At 47.5% G+C, this 22750-nt stretch overlaps 1 protein-coding gene across 1 annotated transcript in view; it reads right to left on the bottom strand.

The window, feature by feature from the left end:
- The window catches only part of CACNA2D3 (calcium voltage-gated channel auxiliary subunit alpha2delta 3), an 807776-nt gene that overhangs the window by 357244 nt on the left and 427782 nt on the right, over positions 1-22750 (bottom strand). The window lies entirely within an intron of this gene.

The raw sequence follows: 22750 nt of genomic DNA, 5'->3' as shown, positions 1-22750 counted from the left end.
GTACAGATCTGAGATTCAACAGTCTTGCACAATTCACAGCGCTTACCAGAGCACATACCCTCCCCAGTGTCTATCACCCAGTCACCCCATCCCTCCCACCCCACCCCCCACTCCAGCAACCCTCAGTTTGTTTCCTGCAATTAAGAATTCCTCATATCAGTGAGATCATATGATACATGTCTTTCTCTGTTTGACTTATAAGAAAGAGTTGCATTTTTGATAAGATATGAAAAGCTCATGGTGGGGAGAGGAAGTCATTAAATTATCTGAGTTTTGAGACTTAACAGACTTTGGAGAGCAAGAATGGACCTCAGGGATTATCTCATTTCTCTTGTGTGTGCAACACAAGCCTCACCACTTGCTACTGTTAGGAAAACAAATGTGTTCATGATCAGGTAAGTTTGGGAAGCATGTCCCCTTTTGGAATTTTCAGCACATTAAAGGTTCTGAGAAGTCCTGCAATAAGGAGACCTGCCTTGACTTGTTAAATTATACATAGCATTTCTAAAACCTACCCGAAGAACATTTTCTACGCCTGCTCCCACCATCTTCTAACATCCAGCTGAACACTTCCAAGAAAACTGATCTGGCCCAGCCTCTTCATTCTATGTATGGGTTAAAAAACAGATTCCAAGAGAAGTGGATCTACCCCAGATCTCACAGCTATTGAGGGCTGTCATGAAACATTAAAGAGACAGCAAACTCACAGCATGTGTCATCACCCTTGGTTCTACCAGTTTGGAAGTGGCTTAGCTGGCATCTTAACTACACCAGGCATGTCACCTTAGGATACGTCCTCAGTCCTGACCAAGTTGTAAGTGTGATACTGACTTAAACAATCAACATACTCAGGCCTGGACAGCCGACTATTCCCAACAAACCCTTTTTCTCTTTAATTTTTATTCTGGAAACAACCACCTAAAATGAGACCAGAGTCTCCATCAGCAGATTTTAGAGAAGAGAAATGTGATATATGAACAAGTTCTGGGTCTGCCCAGATCTCAGAGGAAGGAAAAGGCCTAAGTGGGGTTAGAACATGGCGCTGGGGGCAGGGTGCTGAATCAAGACGCTTTGGCTATTTTCTCAGCTTGGCTTCATACCTTGGGACACGCAGCATCCCCAGCCCACTCTGGCACGCGCTCTCTCTCTCTCTTTCTCTTTTGACTCTTTTACCAAGAACTGCAAAGCAGTCAACTTGATTAGGAAACCCCAACCAATCCCAGTTTCAAATGGAAACCTTAAATAAAAGCAGCTGTGTGGGTTCAACATCCTGTAGCAGATGAGGTCTCCTGACACATGCTCAGTCTTAGAATGAAGTCCCGGACAAAGTCCCTCGCTTGGTGCTGGGATCTTGATGAAGCAGGATGATGAGGGGCACTTTCATTTTACCTGGAGAATCCCTTTGGAGGGTCAACCATTTTTACCCTTGGCACAGTATGATCATCTCAGTCAATACATTAATGTCCCTCTGTGAACCCATCAAGTCTTACTAACTTTCCCATTACAGCAGGGCAGATGGGCAGACCCACTTGTGGTCAACTGCTAACTCCTCCAGGATTTGACTTTTTCCCTGAGTCTTGGGGGGCCGGGGCTTGGCCACCTCCCAATTTGCAAAGCAGCACTTGGCTTTGAGTCTCTATTTCCAGGGCTTCTTCAGCTAGGGAGTGACTTTGTCTCCTCCTTCCCTCCGTGGACCACTGCATAATTCTGCTGAGAGAGAGATCAAAATATCCCCTGTGCATGGTCCAGAGCAGCTGTATTTCCATGCAGAATCCATGAACCTTACCTGGCCATCTGCTGGGGAAAACACTGGAAGGAAGGTGTTATGTAAATATGAGGGTAGCTGAGGCCGATGGAGGAGTTCTGTTCTCCTTGTCACTTTTAATAAATCGTGCAATCCCTCACTTGTGTCTCCTCTGCCTTCCCAGAGGCACCAGGCGAGCCTTTATGGAATAGAATAGGTGCAGCCGGATATATCCCACTCTCTGAGGACCCCTAGAAGCCTATCTATAAACACAAACAAGCAGCCCAGGCACCTCCAAAGCTCCTCCACAGCCCTGCGAAAGGCAGGAGCACAGACCACTTAGGGTGAAAATGAAGAAAAAACAAAAGAGTTGCTTTGACTTAACTAGATGTAAATTTTTTCTTCAATGAATGAGACCTCAGCTACTAGGTTCAAAGGAAATGATCGATATTTGTTTACTTCCCAAATGGGTAATGGGTTCCTACGTGAAAATGCCTAAGCATCAAAAACAAATTTCTCACTTATTTCTAGGCACTGTTTTTAATATGATTCATACATACATACATACATACATACATACATTTACTTACTTATTTATTTATTTATTTTACATCTTGTAAAACTCCACCAGAGACAAGTTGATTGCCTAGCCAGAACAATGCATTTCCGTCCATCACCACGTAATTAGTAATAATTTCCATATTTACTTGGCTCTCCTCACACATCTCTTTGCATTGGTGAGGGAAGGCAGGGAGAGAAGGTGACCCCCCCACCCTGCTTCGCAACCATTCCCAGTTAGCTGAGAGCATACCTTATTAAGATAATGGAACATAAATCAAAGTGAATTGGTCCACACACCATGCTGAGGGTGTGTGTTCTCTTGCACTGCTTGCAAGACAGCAAACAGGTCTGGAAATTAAATGTGAAAAACCAGGGAAGACCCGAAGCCCATCACAGGGAGGGAGAACAGGACCCTGACAGTCCAGCTAATGCCTATAATCACAGTGATAAAGGCTTGTAAATGGCTTCATTCCACGCTGTCACTCCCAGCCCCAGCTGCCCCCCTGCTCCTGCTACCTGCAATGACCTATGTCATGCTTGAGAAAACAGCTCCCACTGTGAGTTCTCTCTTACAGAGTGGCCAGATGGGGCGGTTTTGCTCCATTATTTGCGCCTGTAAAGGGAAAATGCCAACAGAAAGATTCATTACGGTCCAGCCCATCTCTGCAAAGCGTTTCTGATTTATTAGGGCATAAACTGCTGTACGGGCTATAATGAGACATAAATGTTCTGGAAGGCCTATGAACTCCAGGAGGAAACGCCTTGCCATCACACTTCTGTGCACCTAATTTATTAACAGCATGTGCCGGCACAGCCTGGAAAATCCTGCCAACTCCACAGTCTGTGGCAGGCACCTTTGGGGTGGGCAAGGCGAAATGGGGAAATGGGGAAATGTGTCCAGCTCAGAGAATTGACAGAGAACGTGTGGGCAAGCTGCATAAAATGGGGAAGGCTTGCGTTTTCTCCCCGACTCCTTGGCAGACATTTGGTCAAGCTTACCGTGTGAGAGTGCAAGGTTTCCCAACTGTGTGATGGGAAGATCAAACTGGACATTTTGTTATTTCAGTGTTTCCTTGGCCCTGCATGAACATAGGGGAAAGTATTTATGTTTACTTCAAAGGAGCCCCAGCCACTGTCTCAACTTCCTCTATCATGTGAAGGATACTGTCTCCAACGTGGTATGTTGGCCCCAGCTTACTACAGCACCCTTTGCGAGACAATTAGCATTTTTGCTCTCTAAACATCACCCTTTCCATTCTAAATTTAGAACAAAAATGAACAACAGACCAGCCCATTTTTATACTTCCTATGGTTTGCAACCAATTTTTGTTCTTAGATCATAATACGCATGTCTCTTTAATTCAATTTTGGTTGCATGTGCCAAACTTTATGAAAAGAATAAGAGTAGGTAGTGAGCTGCCAGGAAAATATATAACATCCTGACTTGAAATTAGGTATTAGGCATTGTATACTTCATGCACTAATGAAAGGAGATCATCTTTTGTCAATGAAACATTCATTTACAAAATACTTCTTGAACGTATACCATGTGTTGGAGATCTGAGAGAAACAGACATGGCCCAACCCAGGACCGACTACATGATTTGTGGGGCCTAATGCAAAATGAAACTGTAGGTCCCTGGTTCAAACAGTGTGAAGGATTGGGGCACCTGGGTGGCTCAGTCGTTAAGCGTCTGCCTTCAGCTCAAGTCATGATCCCGGGGTCCTGGAATCGAGCCCCGCATCGGGCTCCCTGCTCCATGGGAAGTCTGCTTCTCCCTCTCCCACTCTCCCTGCTTGTGTTCCCTCTCTCGCTGTGTCTCTCGCTGTCAGATAAAGAAGTAAAATCTTTAAAAAAAAAAAAAAAGTGTGAAGGATTTCAGGGCAGCAACAACAGAGCATCAAGATGAGCCCAGGGCCCTTCTTAATGCTCAGGAGCCCTGAGCGACGATGCTATAGTATGCCCAGGAAGACGGCCCTGACTCTACCATGCAGAGAATATAGCTTAATGAAGGAGCTAAATAATAAGAAATACCCCTGATGAGGATGTCAGAGGCAGACACTAGTGCTCAGAGGGAAAAGAATGCTATATCCCATGTGAAGGCGTGACAACAGAATGTGGCCCAGGCTGGGCCACAGGGGACAGGAGAGACAGGCCTGAGTGGAAATTTGAAAGGTGTGTGTGTGCTATTGAGTCAGAAACAGGAACAGGAGCATGGCAAGGGATGGAGCAGCATATGAAGATGTCCTTTGGGGGAGGCTGTGGTGCCTTGGTGCAGAAAAAGCCCAGGTTTAAGGTGAAGCCTGAGGCAGAGTAGATGCCAGACTTCTGCAGGGCCCTGCCAGCTAGTCTTGAAGGCACATTGGTGGTGGGCCCACAGTCGACTGGTTCGCTATCATTCGTATGGGCCCTCTTCCAGGGTCCTGTCCCCTGCATCAAGTGACTGGAGTGACAAACCAATTTACCAGTAGAGCAATCTGGGCAGGCTTGGTGATGATATTTACTCTTATAACCCCAGAAGGAACAGAATGATTTTGTTTTTAACTTAAAAGATGAAGAGTAGGGGGCGCCTGGGTGGCTCGGTTGGTTAAGCATCTGCCTCTGTTTTGTTTTTGTTTTTGTTAAGATTTTATTTAATTATTTGAGAGAGAATAAAAGAGCACAATCGAGGGGGAGTGGCAGAGGGACAAGCAGACTCCCTGCTCAGCAGGGAGACACGTAACTGACTGAACCACTCAGGCGCTCAAGCATCCGATTCTTGATTTTGGCTCAGATCATGATCTCAGGGTCATGGGATCCAGCCCCATGTTGGGCATCGTGCTTGGCGTGGAGTCAGCTTGCCCCTCTCTCTCTGCTCCTTCCCCAGAGCTCTCTTTCAAATCAATAAAATCTTTAAAAAAAAAAAAAAAAGAGGAAAAACTCCCCTTGTTGCAGAGCAAATGCCAAGAGTGAGCTCAGAGTGCATTTCTACACCAGAGGAATAAGCCCGTGTAAACAGTGACTGCGATTTTGTCACTGTTATTCAACACTGCAAAAGGCCAAGGATGCCTCCTTGAACAATGGCAGAGTCCTACCCACACATTAACTTCATCATCTTCCATTCCCAGAGCGTTGGGCCCATTGTCCCAAATGCACCCTGTTGGCCGATCCTGGCCTCTTGGACTCTGCCAGGCCGTTCACCCTTGATTAAATATTATTATGAGAAGGGAGAACAAAGGCTCGGGTCCTCTGCCTCTCAGCCACATAGTAATGACTCTGCATGGAAAAAGATTAGGTACTCCAGGCAAAATGTTTGATTGACCCACTTTTTTTATGAGACCTAATGTATTACCAATACATAAAGCATCCTCTCCCACACTCAGAGGATTTGCTTTTTTTTTTTTTTTAAAGATTTTATTTATTTGCGAGAGAGAGAATGAGAGACAGAGAGCATGAGAGGGAGGAGGGTCAGAGGGAGAAGCAGACTCTCCGCCGAGCAGGGAGCCCGATGCGGGACTCGATCCCGGGACTCCAGGATCATGACCTGAGCCGAAGGCAGTCGCTTAACCAACTGAGCCACCCAGGCGCCCAGGATTTGCTTTTTTTGAGGTCTACTGATGATATTTGTTCTTAAAATAAAGGTTGTCCTTAAACACTGTGTAATAGATAGTTATAAGAAATCAATAGCCCTTTGAATGTTTGAATAAGAAATTCTTTCTTCATGCCAAATCTGCTTTCTTTGCCACCTCAAGTTGGTTACAAAAGTCAAATTTAAAAATGCCCATTTTGACTCCTAATACATGGTCCAAATAGTTAGCACAATTTTTCAAAAACCCAGACTGTCTCTCCCTATAACTCAGCACAAAGTGGTCTGTTGGTAACAGGCAGTGCACCAGCTACCAGGGTTCAACTCCTTGGCTTGACTGAAAGTGAGGCTGCCGTCTCTGAAGGAATGGAGAGAAAATGGAAACCTGTTCATGGAATCAGTGCATGCCCACACATCCACGACAAATACCACCTGACCTATTACTGCTTGTTTCAGCCTCTGCCTTGGTGATGATGATTAATCATGGTTACTGATTATATATTCAATTAGCACAAAACAAAACTGCAGATGTCATACTTTAGTCTTAAAGACCAATTCCTATCTTTCACCACATCAAGTGAGGTTCTAGGGTTTCTGAGATTCTAGGATCCCAACGTTATATTTTTGAAAGAATAGTACAAGGAAAGGTCCTTTCGTGTGACTGTCTCATGAAGGGACTCAATGAAGGGATTTTTAAAACAATGTTCATGGAGCCATGATGCTATGCCAGCTGGAATAGAGATGAGTAACACAAGGGGACCTGATCTTTGGGAATTTAAGCCAGGGTGAGTTGCTTCTGCTAAAAACATGAAAGAAAGAATCCTTTGGGCAGCAGAGAGTTCGTGAATGGCTCTTTGGATAGGAGGAGAATCCAACCCTAGAGCCGAAGAACTGTCCACAGGTACTCCCACTGGAATTCAGCCACCAACCGCACGGGCAGGTTCTTGTAAGGAGTCCTCTGCCCCAGGTGCTAGGCTGGACGGAAGGCATTTGATGGCACAAAGTATTTCCAAGTGTGCCGGGGATAAAGCAAGCCTAGGTCGCCCTCACACTGCCAGGCAATTCCCCAGTCACCCTGCATCACGTGTCATAAAACAAGACATCTTTTGTCTTAGGAAAAGTTGGTTGAACATCTTTCCAGGCCTTTCTTTCTACATGTATTTCAAGGGGTATTTGGAAAGGAGGTGACTTCATGGCAAACAGCGAAAACACCTTTGGTGCCTATGCCCATCAGAAGAGATTCGTGACTGCTTAAATTGGGGAAGGAAAACCAGTGGGCATCCCTGCATTTTCTCTATGGCTGTGTCAACAATAGGATTGGGCAGGGCATCTTCATTATTAAATGTAAAAACTGAGGCAGAAACACTCCATAAATGTCACTCTGAATGGCTGCTTCTTGGCTTGGGTTTCATTCACTAATGTGATTTGGAACAGTCTACTTTCCAGTGAAATTTAAGCAGAGTTTTGTTCTAATTTTGGCTACGAATGACTTATTTATAGAGAACAAATTTTTATCTGATATTTTCTGCTATTGGAACTTAATACTCTCTCTTACCTGGTTTGTCTCAGAGACATTTCTTCTATTTCCCTCCCAAGTCAACTTTCCCCACACCTTTGTTGTTACCTTTCAGAGCTCTCTACTGAGCAATTAAAACAATTTTGAGCTCTCCTTTTCCAATAAGAAATTATTAGAAAAAAATGCCCTCTTTTTCTTCATAATTGTCTCTAACAATCAAGTTTGGAATAATATATGCAAAGGTAGATTTTTGTGCACTAGCTCTATTCCATGTATATCCCTTCCGGATTAAATATTCATCCATCTGTTCAAATACACATCTGCCCTCCCATTTCACCATCCACTTGCTTCTCCACCCACCCATCCACCCATGTATTTAACTTTTTCCCAAGTACTAAGGTTACAGATAATGCAGTTCAGAGTCAAAGAAGTCATTCCCTTTGGCCTTGTCATTATTCTCTTCCTATCTCTGGCAGTCTTTCTGGTATTATGAATCTTAGTGATGCATTTGGGGCTGGGGGGAATCTTTATGTTTGGGGATTAGGACAGCTACTTTATACATGGTCATTTACACAGTCTATGAAGCTAAGGAAAACTGATTTTCTTAGAAGGAATAAAGAAAGAAGTACATAACAAAATAACTTTGTATTGCATTTCCAAGTTCTGTGGCTGTAAATAAAGCTTTGCTCGTGGAGCTAGAAGGCAAACCCCAGAGGACTGACTCGGAGCTCAGTGCTAAGCAACAGACGGCTTGCCAGAGAGATGAATGCATTTCATTATCTTAAGCTGATTCCATAGGCATAATTAGAACTCCTTTGAGAAGTCAACTAATTATGTAATATCCAAAAAAATATGTGAGGATTTCATTTTGGCATTAAGCAGAATCTATCAAACTCTGTTTTAATTTATGATTTCCTATTAGAAGGGAACCAAACAGGACAAGTCATTTCTACAGCAATGGTTTCTGATTAGTACCACCGGATAACATAAAGGTAGAGTTTCTATCTTCCCCGTGGGCCATCGCGGGAGAAAAGACAGCTTAGATCAGCCCGCTATATTATTAGCTGTCCCCGCTGTCCTACAGAAATACAGCTGCAGGTATATTATTTCTGGCTGGGACAATGGTAACGTGAAGTATCAGCAGAGACATCAAATGAACAACCTTTACTAGCTGGCTCATTTCTCCTTTCTATACTCAGTCTGTATGGAGCAGGGCGATCTGGCCCAGAGGCAGAGGTTCCAGTGAGAGCCCGGTGTCCCCGCCCACAGCCAGCGTCTCTGTCTCCAGCCTGCCATCCGCAGTGACAAAGAGCATCAGCCACCTCACCGGTCTCTGGACCCTGCTGCTCCACCTTTTCCCATCTCCAGGGGATCTCACCTCCCAGTCTTGGCCCAGCAAATGGCTTTGGCACTTTTCTCCCCCCCCAGAAAGAAAGGTGAGGAAAATAATGTTGCCGAACTCTTTAAACTGCATTCCTGAGAGTTTCTCAAGTTTGTGTAATAAAAGGCAAAAATGGAGTAACAAAGACATTTTTCAACAAGAGGAAAATGTGAGGCAAAACTAGGCAGTCTCATTTGCAGGTAACTTATAAAATGAATGTGACTTTTCCCCCCCAAAGCCCAAGTTACTCCTGGATAAATTAGCTTCAGATGATGCTTAAAAAAAAACAAATGGTGGGGAAGTAAGCAATCCAGTTGCTATGTGACTGCCAAGCAGCCAAAAAAAAAGGTTCAAGAGATTTTTGAAAATTTCTAATGACAGAATTTTTTGGAACATGTAGATTCAGCTTCCCAGGTTCAGAAAGGCAAGGCCAAGCCTTCAGGATGCGAAGAGACCACGGAGGAGAGGGACGGCAGACGCATGGTCCCAGGGCCACCGCCGGCCTTCCTGTGCACTCTGACACTGCTGTCTGGCCATGGCCCTGTTCCCCTCCCAGCCAGACGGGCCCCTGCGTCCCCTCCCAAGCCAGCGCTCCAGGGAGCCCCTCCCCAGGCCAGGAGCTGGCCCTCCAGATGAAGCCTCTTTGCCATCTCCTTCTCCGCACAAAGCAGCTGGAGTTAATGTAAGAGTTAATGTGATTTTCCACTCTCCCCGCTTGCTCTGAGGGACTCTGGTGAGAACTGGCCTGATCGAATCACCTTTAGGGAATGGAAAAATCTAACTCCTCACACATGAAGGTAAGCACAGAAAGGAATGCTGGAGATGAACCAAGGCCAGGCTGCACGGAACTGCACCGGCAAGCCGCAAGGAAGGCGCGCACGGACCCAAGAGGGAGCGGAAGGTGGCGGCAAGGCAAGCCCTCCTCCTGACTGCGTGCGTAGAGACGCCCCGCTCCCGCTCCCGCGTCCCAAGCCGCCCGTGGGGGGCGGGGTGAAGGCCTGGTGTGCACATGGCACGGAGCGGGCTCGGCCCCCATCCCCTTTTGCATCTCACAGATGTGGCAGCTGGTATGAGTTAGCCGGGCAGTGACCACATTTTGGGGAGAAATCACCCACTGATTTATCACAGGGGCATAAATCATAAATGCATTTAGTTGTCTTCATTGCCTTTCCTGTTATCCTGCCCCTCTGAAGTGAAATGAAGAGGCAGATGTATTATCTGGGATCAATTCCAGATCCCATTTGTGTTTCAAAAAAAGAAAGAAAGAAAGAAAGAGAGAGAGAGAGAGAGAGAAAGAAAGAAAGAGAGAAAGAAAGAAAGAAAGAAAGAAAGAGAAAGAAAGAAAGAAAGAAAGAAAGAAAGAAAGAAAGAAAGAAAAGAAAGAAAAGAAAAGAAAACCAGGAAGGGTTTCACACAAACCTTCTGCCACAGGTTGATCAAAGTCTGTGCGTCCTAAAGACCGAGTCACCGTACCGAGAGCTCAGAGAAAAGCCCGGGCTTCACATGAGGGGTGGACACCTTAGCCCACACTCGCCCCTTGGACCTAGATGGGGCTAAGGATGACAGGGGGTCCCGCACTGTCCCTAAACACAAGCCAACCCCCTCTCGAGCTCATAGACCCTGAGGCCCGCAGAGCCCCAGGACCGCAAGAAACCAGGCAAGGTCGTAGAGGTAACAGGGCAGACAGCAGTCAGTCACAGCCTCAAAGTGTAGAATTAAGTCAGTGAAAACAGGGGCCACAGCAAGGGCAGAGAGCAATCCTTCCAGAAAGGTCTAGAGAACTCCTCTTAAGCGTTTTTGCATTCTCAAGATCTCAGGTTCCATCTAGGTCTCTTCAAGGATCCTGCCTCATTCACTTTGTTCCCCTTCTTTTTCAAGAATTTTGTCCCATGTCCCTCACTGGGTCTGTGGACCAGAAGCTACTGCCAGGTGCCTTTTCTCATGGTGTTTGCAAGAAAAATGGAAAGGAGCTACTACTGGCAAGGCCATTTTACAAATTAGAAGCTCAGAGAGTCCCACCCCTTTCTCCTGATGTTGGGGGACCAGCTGTCAATCCCTAACTTAAGATGACTCTCCACTGGATATTGTCTTTTAAAGGGGGCCCCAATTATTTTTAATGAGAAGATCTCATAACAGGCCACTTCCTAAGTTCAGAGGAAGAGAAAGGATCAGGATTTTTAGCAGGGTTGAGATTTTTATTCTGTGGGAAGAAAACACATTTCAGTAAGCATCTTTCCTTGGCTTATACAGAGATCCTTTCGTTTGGAGTCTGAACACTCTTCTTTGAAATTCTAAAACCATCATTTTTCTGTCCCATGGAGGCACAGAAACAAATCAGGTGAAAGCAAAATTAAAATGATCCAAATATTAAAAGTCTTAAAGTTTCTATGGGTTCTAAGGATCAGATTCATGAAACCAAGGATCGGGGAGTGCCAAAAAATTCAGGCTTCTGAACCAAAAGGCACCAGACTCTTGCCCCCAGTTAGATTCACCCTCTTCAAATCAGAGGGCACTGTGGAAATCTGTTCCAGGGCCTAAGGTGGCCCCAGGAGGCTGCATGGCTGGTTAGCTAATCCTCCCTGTACACCTCACCTTCGTTTGCTGGGTCCCTTGCTTTATAATAAGGCCCGTGAGGCAGCAGGCTTCCCACTGGGCAGTTAGCATGCAGCTCATACCAGTCTACCCCAGAGAGGCCCCACTGGTCTGTTTTCATCTAGGTAGGAATCCCCGAGGAGTGAAGAGTATAGCACAGACTCTATTATTAGATTATGGACCAGTGAACGATGAAGCAAAATCAACTTTACTGCAATGTGGAGAGGGAGGGGGGAGGCCCCTTGGGAGGCTCTGAGATGAGAGCAGGGCCCACAGTGCAGGTCGCAGTGATGGAACATGTTCAGTAAGCTCTATCAATCTCCTCTCTTCATATTTTTTATGGGAATGATTAAGGTAAGGGTAGCCAGGCAGATACCAGGTTGACGGCCAGAACTGTTTGGCATTGGGAGCCACAAGTTTTATCCCCAGATGTCTGAAGAGGGCATATAAGGGTCAGCCTATGGAGAATATTGGATTTCCTGAAATCTACTGGAAACAGGAATTTCATTTATGAGGAATAAAGGTGATTTCGGTGATTTCTCTACCAGTAAAGTTAGCTAAAAAGCAAAGGGCTCCTCTATGATGAAGCCCCAGCAAGGTGAAAACAAGCAAGAGATTCCAAGGGGTGAAAGGCTAAGGCTCAGGGTCAGGTTGGAGTTGGGGACCCTTTCTGTTGGGCTATTGGGATCAAGTTCGAAGGGCAAGTCAGACCTCTATGCACATGACATTTAAAATGCAAAGCAGGTGAGGATTCACAAGGGGGATGCAGAAATTCCATCTTGACCTAGATCTAATTGTTCTTACCTCCCCTGCACAACTGTTTACTGAGCACCTACTACGCATCCAACATGACGTCAAGTACTAAGCTTCAGGGGAGAATGAAACAGGAGCCAATCTGTTGTCTACTGGAAAGATAATCATTGCAGAGATAATGACACCAATCATCAATAAGCACTGCATCAAGTGCTGCCCAGACGTTCTAGGTGCTAGAAATGCCATTACCTGGAAGCCTTTCACCAGGTCCCAGAGAAGCTCAGTTGGGAAGTCCTCGTGAGGCTTCTATGCTCTGTGCACCCTAGGGCCTCAGACCAGAAGGCGGTGCTGGCCAGCAGGTTAAAGCTCGGGCTTTGGAGCTGAGTTACTTAACGTGCTGTCAAGTCAGTTTCCTCACCTATAAAAGGGACATACTATAAATATCTATACCATAAAGGTACTGCCAGGATCAAATGAGATGATACTTGGAAAGCGCTCAGCAAAGTGCTGTGCTTACATGGGCTCCTTCCTGCTGGGAAGGCTCCCTGAGCACACACTGTGTGCGGGGCATTGCTCTGGTCACTGAGGGCACACCGATAGCCAAAACAGACACAGCACCTGCTCTGTTTCATACATACGGCCATGTTTCTAATGGATGGGACACCAAGCACGACTTACTTCCTTGTGATGGTTATCTAGTATGTTACAGCCCAGACCCAAAATGCCGCCATTAAAAGGGAAGCAGTAACTAAGATGGCTGGGGTCAGGGCTGGGGGACAACTTTAAATCAGAGAGTCAGGATAGGTCTCATTGGAAAGCTGGTATCTGGACAAGGACATGAAGAAAGTGAGGGGTGATCCACCTGGAAATCTGGGGGCAAAGTGCCCCGGGCAGAGGGAACAGCCAGTGCTCATGTCCTAAGGTGACCGTGTGCACAGCGTGGCTGAGAGCCACAGGCTGTGCGGAGGGCATAGGGCACAGCAGTGCAGAGGAGACTGGGATGAACGGGCACCCATCGGGCCAGGCCCTGTGGGCCTCTCTTGGGACTTCAGCTGAGACTCAGCAGAGCCCAGGGAGCCAGTCAGCTTTTGGGGGGGGGCGGTTCACTGGCACAACCGGCCTCTGGTTTTCAAAGTGTCTGGCTGCTGTGTGGAGAACAGGCTGTGGAGTGCCTTCTGATGAAGCCAATCTATCCGAAGCTTGGGGTGAAATGCGCTTTGATCGAAATTTATGAGCAGGTGTGAGAGCAATAGAGGCTGGAGGAGCACAGCTGGTTTCTAGGCCTGGAGGCTCCTGACCCCCAACACACTGGGGCACGTTTCCAGATAGTAGGGGTGTGCTCTGCCCTCCTCTCAGTCCTGCTAGGCACCCACTCCGGCCCAGCTGAGGACGGAAGTGCAGCAAAGTGGGCAGGAGCTCACCCGACAAGGTGGCGAACCTACAAGACGCGCTGAGTCTGAGCAAGGCGCTCCCAGACGGCCGCGGGGCAGCTTCCGCTAGCAGAGGCACGGAGCATCTGCCCAGGACTCCTCTGTTGACTTGGCCTGACCAGCTCGCAACCCAAGGTCCCCCACAAGCAGGTGCTTGTGAGGCTTCCCGCCAAAGCATCTATGGGGTGAGGTTCACGAAGGGAGCCAATGAGGAAAGGAGACGATCCAAGGCTGCTGACGAGAACCAAGCACTTGCAAACCCACTGCACCAGCCACACACATTCCCAAACTTGCCGTGCCAAGGCCACATCCTCTTCTGCTTCCCGGCACTGTGGGCTGCCTGAGGATGCACCCGCAGAGCCTGGCCCGGAATCCTGCAGACCGCAGTCTCTTCTCCATCACTGATGTTTGCCAAGCACCTGCTGCCCCCCAGGACTTGATACACCTGCCCTGCCCCCATGACAGCCCTGCGAGGACAGCAGGAGTTTTGTGCCACCCCCATTTCCTAGATGAGGTTACTAAGCACAGGACATTCAATCACTTGCCCAAAGTCACCCCACTCAGACACAGTGAAGCCTGGAGCCTTAACCACCACTCTAGAAAAGAGGTAACTCATATAAAAGCAACACTACTTTGCAAATCTCCTTTTTACATTTCACTAATACAGACAGGCTGCTTGTCTGAATTGAGGAATATCAGCTGTTACGTAGACTAATTATTTAATGATAGTGAATGACCAAATAGATCTCGGTATATTTTACGGGGTGTCAGAAGTTTACTTCTCTGTATATGCTTATTCATGAAACAGGTAAAAGGAAAGGCTTAAAAATGTTTTTAAAATGCCTCTGAATACTTTAATCTTCTTATAAGTCAACCAAGACACTGCATAAGATTAATCCATTTTCAGGGATAAAAATGTACTTTCTGTTTTCCACATCTGAAAAACTATGGCTACACCATCTTGAATTCACTGCATTCTAACTATAACAGAAGATTTGAACAATATGAGTGCTCATCAATCATGGTGACAATGATGAGGATATAGCATCACGTACCCCGCCTACTCTGTGCCCAGCACTGATCTTGCTAGCACATCATCTCATTTCATTCCGAAGAACACTGCAAGGTGTGTATAATTAACCCTGATAGACAGATGTGGGGGACAGATTTGTCAGCATCCAGACACCACCCTCTTTCTGTTAGACAGCGCTGCTTCTCTACCCTTGCCCATTCACCAAGAGCCCTACTCAATAGACCAAGAGGAATAAAACCCAGGAAATTAGACCTTGACATGTCATTAGCCTGCAAACAAGGCTGAACTTATTCAGCAAGCTTCCAGTTCTTACTGGGTGTGCTGGTTAATAAGCTAGAGTTGCCTCAGCACCAAATCCACCGGGCTCTATGAGGCTGGGGCTGGGACTCTGCAAACCACATTTCTGCTTTGCCAGCCATTTCTGGCGAGGCTCTGCCAGAAGGGCCACCGGGGAAACTGCAAGGTTTGAGGAAGGACATGGAACTCGCTCCCTCCAGTTCGGTTCCTGTAGGCTCCTGGTTCTCAGTGCCATCACTCCAGCAAGTCTCCTTGCCCTGGCCAGGGACAGTATATCCCCATAGCAGTGAACAAAGCTAGTTTATAGTTCTCCCAGCACTCACAGAATCAGGTCCATCCCCTCCAGAGACCCCAGCACCCCCTCCTCAAAAGCCTGCCCGCCCTTCCAACCAGTGTGCCCTTCTCAGAGGTCAGGGTCTCAGCCCCCGAGTCCTCTCCTCCCAGCTTCTAAGTTTTACTAATGACTTCTCCTCCTCCGTTCCCCTCTCCTGCTTGCCCCCCACCAGCCATGGGGTAGTAAACTTGCTACTTCCGTGGCACCCTATACCTCTCCTTTGGCCCTTTCTGGTCAATGATTCTTAACATTAAATTCTCTCTGGTAAAATAGCTTTAGGGTTTCTGCCCCTAAGTGGACCCTGCCTGATCCATTGGGAACACAACCGTGCCATGTGGCATTTCTCAGCATGCTCTAGCATGGACGGTCTTCACCTGCTGGGCCATGGAGGGGGCACTAAGATCCTCCTAACTCACAAAGTGTGGCCAGTGAACCACCTATCAAAATGTCAATCCAGGGCTGCACCTGCAAAGAGTAGGACCCAGGAATCATTTTTTTTTTTTTTTTGCAAGTGCCCCCAACAACCAACTGCTTCATTTGGGCGCATTCTGACGTAAGTCAGGATCAAAGACGCCCCCGGTTTCATAGCTGTGCACTCTGGGCAAGTAGCTCAATCTCGCTGAGCCTGAGCTCCCTCCCCTGTAAGGTAAGAATGGCACTCGGAGAGTCTACTCCACAAGGCAGAGCTAAGAATGACATGAGCAGAGAAAGCATTTGACTCTGGGTTTAGCATGGAGACGTTGGGGGTAGAGGGGACAGGAAGAAATGCGCACTGTCCCCTACCTGCTTCCTCAGGACAGTGGTGCCTGGCTGGAGGCCAAGGCCCCAAGGCTGAGCCCACGAAGAGAAGCAGCACTCACTGTGACAGAGAAAGGCAGAGCCCCTGACATGAAGTATTTTTCCATGGCTGTCAGCAGCCATGCATCAGTGGGCCTCGTTCCTGACTTGTCTTGTCATGTTCTTCTTGCTGGAGTCACAGGATGTCTAATACCAGCTGAAGTAATTAAAAACAAACCAGGAGACAGCGAGCCGTTTCAATCCTCCCTTTGGCGGCAAAGAGGGCCTGCGTGCACTCTCCCCACAGTGACTGAAAATGCCCTTTCCTATCATACCGTTGACTGACCACGAGAAATTAATGTTCCTGCTATTTTCCTAAGACAGCTTTAGGATTTATCAGCCTTGAAAAAATACAGCCAACGACACAAACTGACCCAAAACTTTCGGACCAAAATGTGACTTTTGTCAGGGAAGGAGCAAGGGATGGTGGGACGGAGGAAGGGAGGAAGAAGACAGAGAAATGTAACCACCCAACTGAGCCCTGAAATCAAAGAGCTGAGGGACACAGGGGCATCTTGGAGCATTAAAAGGAAGCTAAAAAAAAAGAAAAAAGAAAAGGAAAAGCCTACTACCTACTTATTACCCACCGCCTGCCCCCACTGAAATCAATGATGAGGAGGAGTCAATACAAAACCGCACACCCAGCCAGGCCCAGGCCTCGTAGACTGGTTCCCCATACAGTAGTCAGGCAGCACTGCAGAAAACAGTCAGCTCACATCTCTCCCCCGTGCACGAGACTCCCATGGCTCCTCACTGCTCTTGGATCACAATCAAAGCTCCTTACCGTGCCCATCGAGGTGTGCAGGAGCTAACGCCCGCCTGTCCCGCCAGCCAGCCCCCCCACCATGGCGCTGCCCCCCACGCCCACCAGGCTCCCCCACCTGCTCTTCATCCAGCTCCTCACGCGCACCCAGCTGCTCCTCCACAGGGTCCTGGGAAATACTGTTCCCTCTGTCCTGCCCAGCTCCTTTGACTCACACGTGCTCTCTGCAGGGAGACTTCCCTGGACCACCCCGTTTTCTGTCTCAGGCTGTTGCTTGTCTCCTTCGGAAGATTCATCATGGATTCTAACCACCTGGTCTTTTCACTTGTTTGTTATCTGTGATCTGCTATATGCTGTCTGGGATCTGCTTGGAGCTGTCATGTCAGCCCCATGCTCCTGGGCTCTGGTACAGTGGCCTGGGACACGGTGGGTTCTCAGTACAAATCTGTTGAATGAATGAATCACACCCCCCACACACCATATGGCTACTTCCTTCCCTCTACTTCCCCTGTCAACGTCCTCTGCCACCCTCAAGCCCCCACATTCACCTGGTTCTGCGGCATGAGGGGGAGAGCCAGAGTACAGGTCGGGTGGGGGTAGCAAGAGCACTTGGAGACTCTTCACCTACAAGCGGTACAACCTAAACTCCTTCCCCAGTTGCTGTTTTGGGTAAATCCCTTCTCCTCCTGACCAGCTCAAGGGAAGGCAAAGAAAGAGCTTTGTAAAATCATTGGAAAGTCGGAAAAGGAAACAATGTAGTTTAGGGGAAAAAAGAAAGAAAAACTTCCTTCTAGATTGCTTGAGACTATTTAAGGGCTGGTTCTTAAAAGGATGAGCACCGACTCAGCTCAGAAACTCGGCTCCCCAGAGCGGCACAGGTCCTGTGGAAAGATGAGGAGGGAGGGGCACTTGAGCTTTCCAAAACCACCCCAGGGACACTAAGAGCTCAGCCTTCCAGCACCTCGAGGCCACGAAGACATGGCTGGCTTGAGGCTTCAGCTTCCAAATTATGCCAAGGGAGGGAGGCCTGGGGCAACTGTCCTCCCTTTTGTTCTGGACGTAAATGATAACAGGACACACCGCACACATAACCAAAGCTCTTTCTTGGGGATTTCTGTGACACCAAGTCGAAGGATAGTGACCTCCAGCAGTGTTTCCAAAGGTGCTCCAAAGCCAGACCCCCAAACCATTCGGTGATCAAGGTCTTCCCCTGGACCCCTAACAAGGAGCCGTTCTGGCCCCACCCCTCCATGCCATCCCCACCAGCTCACCGAGGATGCTTCAGGAAACCTGAACCCTGCTTGCCTCTCCAAGGGCCTCACCACGGCAACCGTCTTCCCTTTTGTTCTGGACGTAAATGATAATAGGACACACAGCACACATAACCGAAAGAGCATGCACCTTTGAAGTTCTTTCTAAAAGAGGAAAACCATTTAGTTACACCCAGACAGCCTCGACCTGAGGCCACCCATTTGCCATCCGATTACTCTCTGCCTGCAGCCACGAGGAGTTCCAAATCTTTGACATTCCGCAGACCCCCCCACACTTGGGGGTGGGAAGGCCAAGGAAAAGAACTTATTTTCTGGGTGACAATGTATGTGGTATGGATGGACAGCTCTTCCTGGGACCTAAGGCCGTTTTGTTTTGCTTTCCCCTCCAGCACGTCTGCATCCAGGTTCGGGCAACAGCCTCTGTGTTTGATGCTGGCTTGTCAGTTCAAATCCAAATGCTAGTTGTGGAACCCTGACTCAGTTATGTGACCTCAGTTTCCTCTTGGTGTAAAGGGGATAGAGGAGTGCTCGCCTCTTGGGTTTCTGTGAGAATTAAATGTACGTGCAGCATTTAGAACGGTGCCTGCCCCTTGGCATTTGATAAGAATTAGCTCTCATTCGTTTTGTATATACATTTTGGCACAAGAAAGTAGTTGAAGGCATTCTCTCATGGAGGAAGAGACTCAGGCTCAGGGAAGTGTAGGGAGCATCCCGGTGCTGCCTGCCCTCCTCATCACAGACCCACGTGAAGGACAGATTGTGCAGGGACGTCTAGCAGGCACAGAAGGGTCACTGTCCACACTACACGCCCAGGCAAGGTTCCACTGCTTCACCTGCAGCTGAAGCCAGTCGAGACGTGGTGTGTTATGGGGCGGTTGCAGCCACGTCTTCCCCGCCCCCCACCGGGGTATCACACACAGCAAAGAGAGTGGTTAGCCCCCGAGCAGGTGGATTCTGACAGGCATCCCAGGGATCCTGCTATCCTTGGATTCAGGGAGTCTCTGGCTTCCTGGGTCTCAGCCAAGAGGGAATGTGATGCTCTCCGGGGTGTTCCCTTTTTTACTCAGGTGACCTGAAAGCTGTGACACTGCCACGTGCCCCCGTCACCACCAAAACAGGATTCAAGGGGCAGTCAAGTCTGACCCGCAGCGCATCCCCCTTCTGAACGGCCCCAGCATCGGGTCCTGTACCCGGCCCTGGCAGCAGCACTGATGGAAAAGGGGAAAAACAGGAACTACTCGGGCCAGGAGAGCAGAAAGCACCACTCCAAACATGGGAGAGACCCCGAGGCACGGAGACAGGGATTTGCCATCAAGGCTCCCACCCCTCTGCCACTGATTATGTGGCTAGTATAGTTCATTCAAGTGGAAAAGAGCAGTGGAAAGGAAGCGAAAAACCACCAAGACCACCCTCTGTTGAATTCATCCAATGCACGGATTTCCAAGGGCATCTCAATGACTTTTAACAACACACCGGTTGATTCCTTTAAGTCAGGGGTTGACGAACAGGCCTTCCTATAGGGCTAGATTCCTTAAATTACTTTCCTACCATTTTCTTACCTATCCACTCTCCACTCTGTCCTATGCAGCAAGAAAGGTAATGATAAATCATTCCATGACCTTCTTCTTCTTCTTTTTTTTTTTAGTTCACTTGGAAGAGCAACTATATAGGTGGCAGGTATGACCATTTATTCTAATTTAAATGCAGGCAGCTTTGTTTCTTGAGCAGACCCTGGAATGAGTCCCTTCCGTGTTGAGAAGTTCATTTTTTATTCCAAGTATATAAGAGCTGCTGTTAAACTGCTAACCAGTGGATATTAGGCAAAAGTAAATGGCATCCAATAAATGAATAAATAGCTCCTCATTTCTGCCCTCAGAAATAAAATGCTGGCAAGGGACACATTGCATGGCAATCATGATGCTGTCTTCGGACTCACAGCTAAATCACCAATAATGCATTCCTTTTCCCAACTCATTCTAAAATGTTTTATTAAGCAGTTGCCTTGAACGAGGCCCTGGTTAGGTGATAGATAGCTTTAAAAAATGACACCCATAAGTGCCTCCTGGCCTGCTCCCCACTTCCTTCAGCTCTCTCCTTTTGGGAACCCATCTGCCATACTGTAGGCAAGTCCAGGCTACTGCACTGAGGGGAGACGCCTCACAGTGTGGCCCTGGAGGGTTAGATACCATGGGGAGACGCAAGTCTTCGGGAGGAGAACCCAGACAGCCCAGCCAAGCTCCCAACTTCCTGCAGCTTCCTTAGTCCCTCTACCTGACACCACGTGGAGCAGAATCACCATCCAGTTAACCCACAGAATTGCAAGAAAGAATAAATTGTTCTCTTAAGCAATTAGGTTTGGGGAGGTTTTATTATATTGCTATGATAAATGATTTCCTCTCCTTTTCCCCTTCTCCTTGCTTCTTCTATTAGTTTTCTATTGCTGCATCACATGTTGCCACAAATATAGTGGCTTAAATAAACACACATTTGCAACCCCCCAGTTTCTTTGTGTCAGGAGTCTGGGCACAGCTTAGCTGGGTCTTCTGTCTGTGATGTCACAAGGCTGCAATCAAGGTACTGACTGGGCTGTGCTTTCGTCTGGAGGCTCAACTGGGGAAGAATCTGCCTCCAAGCTCACTCAAATTGTTGGCAGGATTCATTTCCTGTGGCTGTAAGACTGAGGGCCCAGCTTTTTGCTGGCTGTTAGCTGGAGGATGTCCTCAGGTCCTAGAGGTTGTCCCCAGCTCCTTGCTGATGAGCTTCTCCAAAAGCTGCTTCCTTCGTCAAACTGGCAAGGAGAACCTCTCTGCCCTCAGGGAGTGTCTAGGCCCTCTTTTAAAGATCTTCTAAGTATAGCTCACCCACGATATCCTTTTTGATTGGCTCAAACCAACTAACTTGAGACCTTGATTATATCTACAAAATCCCCTCACCTTATTATATTATATTGGTTAGAATCAAGTCACAAGGCCCACTCATACTCAAGGTGAGGAGATTATACAGGGGGTAAACAGCTGGGGGCGGGAATCATGAGGCCACCCTAGGGTCTCTATGCCACACTTCTCAGCAGCGCTGGGATATGGTGCATGGTGGTGGTACTGTTCAGAGATACAGAATCTGTCCCCAAGGACTCACCAAACCAATGAAGATGAAAGATAGGCCTAGAAGTAATTACAGTGCTGGACATGAACGTATACCACTCCTAGGACAACCCTGAAGGTGTCTGAAGTTTAGGGCTCAAGCAGACAAGATGGCCTCTGACTGGAAGGGAAGAGAGAAAGATTCGGGCAGCACCTGGACAAAAGAATGAAGCCCCAGAATCTGGGGAATACAAGCCCTGCCTGGGAAGCGGCAAGTACCTGTCAACCCAGAACTCCATCCCTGTGGGCATGTCAAGCACAGGAGTGAAACAGGCTGGGAGGAGAAGACAGAATGGTGAGGTCATGGTCAAAAGCAGCATGCACCTGCCATCTCTGGGGGCAGCCATGTCTCAGCTCCAGGCTTTTTTTTTTTTTTTTTTGCCATATAAGAATGATGGCTCCCAAGTGCCAAGTGTACCCATTTATGAGAGAAATTAAAACTTTAAAATTTTATATACTCGCTCCAGATTTTTAAATGACGATCAGTAATTGGCAATTTTTTTAAACAAAGTATGAGCCAAGAAACACATACTTTTGCCCTGGATTTGACTAAGGGAACAGGTTCCTGTAAAGTAAACAGAGGGATCAAAAGTAGACAAGCCCACGGAAGAACCAAACGCTGTTCCTTGGGCTGTTTCTTACTTCCGGGAGTCCTTCCCCAAGTGTGCAGCATCCACATCACCTGGGAACTTGTGAGAAACACACAGTCTCAGGCCCCAGCCAGCCCTACTGGATCAGAAACTCCCAGCATGGGGTGAGCGGTTGGTGTTGGAACAAGTCCTCCAGATGATTCTGATATTCGCTCAAGCTTGAGAACCACGGTCTTATGGGAATCACATGCCAGTCTTCAGATCATTTTCCTTTCTTCTGAATCTACTTCCTGTTTCTATAATCTTGAAGATTGCCAACTACAGCATGATAGAACCCTCTACTAAATATCTAATGTTCAGAATAACAGAGAAAGATGACCGCTTAGACATTGCACCTCATCTCCCTTTAACATGGTGCTAAAAGATGCTAAACACATCTCCCTTTAACACATGGGGACCCATGCAGACTCATTACCTGCACCTCCACAGAGAAGTCATCAAGAAGAATGTGTATGTGTATGTATATGAATGCCACAGAACTCTCCAGAATGGAGCAGGAGGGACGGGATCCTGCTATTAATTTCTAATCATAGAAGACTTTCTTGCTACAAAAAGCAAATCTGCTTTGACTTGAAATACTCTATAAGTAGATGAAACTCCTTGAAAATGTTGAAATTTCCAAGATCCTGGTTCCAATTAATCCAAGAAAGCACCTGGCCGAAAATGAATATTGTACCTTTGACAAGATATGTGTAAATTTGTGTTTTATCTGAAGAACTGTGACTTTGAAGCCCTCGTCCTCTGCCTCTCCCTGCAAGTAAGGACCGGATGTTTAAATACCAGTATTACTGGGCAACTGCTATCCAACAGGTATCACCATGTGGGAAGGATTTATAGAATTCAGTATGTGAGACCCATCTGGTAATTTATTCGGTCTTAATG

The sequence above is a fragment of the Leptonychotes weddellii genome, chromosome 1, assembly GCF_054177405.1.
Source record: "Leptonychotes weddellii isolate Sample4059 chromosome 1, ASM5417740v2, whole genome shotgun sequence".
Taxonomy (NCBI): Eukaryota; Metazoa; Chordata; class Mammalia; order Carnivora; family Phocidae; genus Leptonychotes; species Leptonychotes weddellii.
This window is presented reverse-complemented; position numbering and strand designations above follow the sequence as displayed.